Source organism: Cyprinodon variegatus, unplaced genomic scaffold, assembly GCF_000732505.1.
Source record: "Cyprinodon variegatus isolate N-32 unplaced genomic scaffold, C_variegatus-1.0 Scaffold579, whole genome shotgun sequence".
Lineage (NCBI taxonomy): Eukaryota > Metazoa > Chordata > Actinopteri > Cyprinodontiformes > Cyprinodontidae > Cyprinodon > Cyprinodon variegatus.
The window spans coordinates 389,058-395,075 of NW_015151032.1; positions in this window are offsets into that span (position 1 = coordinate 389,058).

Here is a 6,018-nt window from a genome sequence, read left to right on the forward strand (position 1 = left end):
AAACACTAGTTACATTCCTTAACCCTTCCTTGCTAAATTAGCATTGAGCCTAATCCTGATAGACCCATTGCTAATGTAAAGCTAAAGAGTTCTCCTTATTTACAGCAACTGTCCTCTCAGGTCCTTAATGTTTCCTTTGCTACTTCTGTAAATGATTAACAGTTTCTCATCTCCTTATAACTGGAGAACTAGGAAGAAACGTGTTAATTGACATTTAATAACTTGTCTTTCAATGTCATGTAACCTTTAATATCATAGCTCTTAAAAATAACTAGAAAAATGCTGCAAATAGCATAAGCAGGTCTTTCATCCCATCCATGATGCAGCAAAGGCTCAGAGAAGCTCATTCAATGACAAACTATTGCACCCTAAATGTGCAGAGGACCAGTAAATGAAGTCCTTCCTCTCTGCAGCTGTCAGACTTAACAATCAGCACGGCTCCCAGAAGACCATGATGTAGTGCAATAGTTCGAAGTCCCCCATGTGCAATTTGCAGCTTATGTGGAATACTTGTTATATTCCCCTCCATACAGATCCTCTCATTTTTCTGCATCTCTACCAAGAGGCAGCTTCATACATCTGTATGGACCCTTTATAGGGTATGCTTACATTTATATATTAGTGCACTTTTTGTATTCATATGGCTGCATGCGCTTTCTGTTTGTATGTCCTTGCCTTCGCAAAGCCCATAATAAATGAAATGGTACTTATTCATTTTTATTAGTATTATTGTGTTTCTCTTTTGTGCAGGTTTCAAGGGGACTAGGGCTGTGCTATATGTTTCAAATGCATTTAACTGACCAAGCAATTGGGAAAAATAAAAAGGAACTGGAAATATAATGTAAATTGAATCATTGAAGGAAAAGAAAAAAAAAAAACTATATAACTAACTAATTAATCTTGTAATAGCTATGTCTTCTCTGAGCTGAGACAAGATCTGCATAAAACCCCCAAAAAATAATTTTTTAGGTGCATGATACCTTTGTAAATCATGTCCGTGTGAATGGATAGTAGTCGTAAATGCAAATCCGTTAAAGAGAAACATATCTTAACTGGCCATAATGAACAGCTGGGGAGCTTGGGCCAGGAGTTATGTACTGTAAAGGTGGAGACAAGTTTCCTGATTTTGCAATTCACTTATAACTTTAACAGCAAAGATATAAAAGTTGATTTAAAAAAAAATGTTGAATAAAAACAAGTCCAATATTTCTCCTTTTTGAACTGTGGTTTCTGTTACACTGTTGTATAATATTGTTCAAAGTATGTCTTAATAATAATAATTTTTTTTTTTTCTATGGGAAACCCAAAGTTTCAAAATTCAGAACCTTCACATATATCCTCAATACCCTGTTGGTAATGAGGCATAATTCAGCCCATCTATGTAATCAGCTCCTATTTTTTTTTATCTAAAAAACCCCAGTATGATGTTCTTTCACTTTGTATCTATTGTCTAATTACACATAATAGACTTTTCTCTGAGGCTTTGCATGTCCAAACCACCAAATAATGGTTTGGACATGCAAACTTTATCACTAGAAGAAATGACACGATGTAATAGCATGAAAAATTATTTTAAAAAAACAAGACAGGAAGGACTTTGAGCAACCAAAGTCCAAAACATCTTCCCAATTGATCCTCTTCTCTAGGATGATGTTAGATCTATCTGTCTTCCAACATAGTTTTATTTATTTATTTATTTTTTTTAAGTAGGTTTGTTACCAAGTTGATGTCAAAGCTGGAAACGAGATAATGGTTATGATTCTGTTCTCGTGACTTTAGAAAATGTGGTGCTGCTGATGAATCAGCCAGCAGGTACTCACAGTAATTGCTCATGCTCGGAGACAATCCACCTACTGGGCCATTAGTGAAGACAGCTAATTTTCAACCAGTGCTTTTTAATCAATAGGATAGTTCAAACCTTAGAAGCAGTCAAACTCATCGGCTGCTGGAAAAACCGTCTTAGAACCAGGCTGAGTTAGGTTAAAAAGATATTCATCTGTTGAATCACTTTAGGTTCAGCCCAGCAGTCACCACAGCTCTGTTAACATCCCGGATCTGTGAGCACACACTTTTGCCATCCTTTAGCAGTTAAATATTGATGCAGTTATGAATTAATTGTATGAATGTATTTTGCAGTCACTGCAAGAATCTTGAAGGGTAAATAGACCATCATAAAAAGTCCTTATTCTACACATGTTTTTTTTTTCTCAATTTGAATTTCAATTACATTTCAATAAAGCTTTCTTAAACCCACATAAAACTGAAGAAAATATGCAATACAGAGTATTTATCTCCTCCCATTTCTTTAAATAAATATGAAATTTGAACAATCTTAAGCTCTGATAACAGTTTTTTTTTTGGTACTATTTAGAAAAGGAATCTTGCCTAAGGATTTCAGACCCATCTAAGTTGTGACAGGGGTTATACAAATTTTGAGACTGCCATTATGAACCTTGAATCTCAGGCTATTCTTATCAAAATGTTTCCCCATCAGAAATTTTACAATCAACTGTTCAAACTTATGGATACATCTTTTAAATGCAATACAGAAAACTGATCTAAACACTGAACCTTGTGGTACACCAGATTTATCATTTACGTGAACAACTGGAATCTACTAAAGGAGTATGACCTAAACTTACATAATGTTGTTTCTCTGATCACTCTGATTACTAAGATCCTAAAACCCTTTCCTATAGACCAGGGGTGGGCAATTCCAGTTCTTGAGGGCTGGTATCCTGCAACTTTTAAATGTGCCTTTGGTTCAACACATCTGAATCAAGTAAATAGACTATTAAGAGGACTGCAGAAACTGACTGCATACTCAGGAGGTACTCAGCCATTTGATTCAGGTGTGTTGGACCAAGGATGGATCTAAAAAATGCAGGATGCCGGCCCCCAAGACCTGGAATTGCCGACACCTGCTATAGATTATGACTATATCATTAGATATTCGGCAGTTATGTACCTCTGCCAGCTTGAATCTGAAACCTGGCTGAGGTCTGTCAAACCAATTGTTAAAATGTAATAAATCTCACAACAGATCAGAAAGGATGTTTCATTTAGGTTTGTAGTTGATTTGGGCATTTTAACAGAGAAGGTTTGATTTTAGCGGCTTGAGAAGCTTTTGATTTGTATCTTTTGCCAAGGCTAGGTTAATAAAAACATTAAATGTGGTAAAAAAAAAAAAAAAAAACTATCTTAAATAATTTGGTTCAGATGAGGTTCAACTTAAAGTGAAACTTTAGTGGAAATTGATGTTTCTGACTGCCTTTAAAAGAAAGCAGGCTGTCAGTTATCCTTAAAGCTGTTTTACTGGCTGATGACAGTCCTTACACTGGGAAGGATGCTCTGAATGACATGTCTGGTTGAATCTATTTATTTAGAGTAAATTCAATAAAGTCACAATGACAGAGCTGAGTGAATCGAAGGGTGAAATTAGCTTTGTGGTTGTGTTAGTCTGACTAGTCCACTTAAAAGAAACGATTATTGTTTTTCTTGTCCTTTAATGATCAGTAATATATTGTTATAGCTTTTTCAAAAGTAATTTGGACACGACTCCTTCAGTGTGTAGAAAAGCTTTGTTTCTCTCCAATTCCTCTGAGGACTGCAGCTTGAAATTAAATCAGCAAGTCAACATCCTTAGTCCAGTAACTTTACTTACATATTGATAATACATATTGGCTTCTACAACAGACACTGAAGAAGTCAGTTGCAGTCTGCTGTGTTATTCTTCAATGCTAAGAAAAATTATGCTGCTTTCTTGTTTAGTGTGAAAATTGAGAAAAACGGTTCTCAGCAGTGAAAGTATGCTATTTTACTTTGACGTAGAGTTGTTTTGTTATATTTTTTACATTTATTGAAGCCTCGGCCAACCTTCTTCTGCTATGATGATTAAAGTTAATGTGAGCCCAATTTTGAGATCTTCTTTATATTTATTGGGGGTAAAATGATTAACTTTGAATATCTTTTTTAAAGTTTGTATGTGAGTGTGTTTAAATATTTATGTAAAACAGTGGAATAAACTAGGCTCTAACTTTGAACAGGTACAACCGCACTGTCTGTACCAGTTGATCTACACTCAACAACACTGAACTCCCCACACGTTTTTTATTTATATTACAACCATAGACCTGGACAATGTTTAAATTCATTTATCTTAAGGTTTTGCTCTTTGCTTTCTTGAGGTTTCTATGTTACTTGCTTTTTTGTGTGGGTTTGATATTTTTTAATTCCAGGTCTTATACTAGACCTAAAACAATGAAGCTGTTTCATTTGGTTCAAACAACAAAATAAATCTTAATTATTGCTACACATAAACCTAACAATGATGCTCATATAATTGAGATCGCTGTACAGCCTGACGTTGAAATCAGAGCCATTGCTATGAACATGGCTATGGGTGCTAAGCTGCAAAGTTTTTTGACAAGTCAAATATAACCTTGACAGTGATTAAATATTGTGAGCAACAGAGTGAATGCATAGGAACACGATTCGTGAGCCACATTTATCACAGGCAGCGTGTTATCCTATAGCACTAATCAGCAAGGTCAATAGTGTGATGATGTAAAGCAAATACTTTTCATTATAATACTAATAACAGCTTTCTTAGACAAAGAGCTTTAACACTATGAGGATTCTACATAGTATTTGTAAGGCAGCAAGTTCTAACACATGGTTAACTGTAAGATGGACCATAAATGAAACCATTAATGTTGGGGTGATGTGTAGTTGTCATTAAGAAACTTTACCTAAATATTCCACAAAGGCTCCTCCAAAACTTTCAAAGAGCAATTTGAACTGAGTTTTAAGGAAATACTTTTAGCTTGGAAAAAGAAAAAATGTTTTTTTGCTATAATTATTTTTTCAATATTGAACTGCATATGTGATCCTAAGAATCCATTTTTACTATATGTTTGTATTAATTAGATATTCTTTTAGTTTTTACTGAAATGCCAGTAGATATTATTGAAACTAAATAAACTAAGAAAGTGAACAAATATTAACCAAAAATGTAAAAATCAACATAATAATGAATGAAAATAACTTTAAAAACAGCAGCTTTGTTTTAAATTTTCATTTATTTGGAGGCCATTACATCCATGTCAAAAAGTAATGGATCCAAATACGCATAGTTGATACCCCTGCTTGGACTGCCTATTTATGAAGAAATGTTGAACAGGGGTGAGTGAAATCTAAAGGATCAAACAGCTTCTTTCTATAGACTTTTAGTGGATTTATATTGAATCAAATGCATTAATTTTATTTGAAGCATATTTGGTAAATATTTAAATGCTTAAGAATATTTATAGGCTACTAGTACAGTGTGTTGCTCATGAATTATTCATAGAAATAAACTTCAATCAGCAGACAGTGACAACTTTCTTATATATTTTCATTTTTTTAAATATTTAACTTTTTTAATTTTCATAATTTTACAATTTTTTTGCACTTTGAGCTCATATATACTCAGTAATACATATCTAATATTTGTATTTGGTTTTTTATACACAGTGATGGGAGTAACGACGTTAAAAGTAACGGCGTTACTAACGCCGCTACCTCTTTTTAGTAACGAGTAATCAAAATTATTACTCTTACTGTAACTATATCGCAGTTACAATTGCCGACACCCCGTTACTGCAAGTTACTCAGGTCGCACAATTAACCTTTTTTCATGATAGGACTCGTGCGCGCGTCATGACAGAGGGGAGGATGGAGAGTGAGGAGGACTCCAGTGGCAAAGCAGCGTTTTCCAGATGGAAAGACCGGTGTTACGTCGAGCTGCGTTTCCCCATCTAATACGGTTTCCCCTGCATCTCCGCACAGCGCGGCAGCAAGATTCACCGTGCAAGCGACAAGAAACGCGCATGCTCGCTAAAGGCGCGTAACAGCCGCCCTGTGCTCGCACCACACGAGAACTATGGAGAGCGTGAACGATCATTAGCCTATATGGAGAAAGGAAGAAAGATGGATGGATGGATGGATAGATAGATAGATAGATATAGATAGATAGAT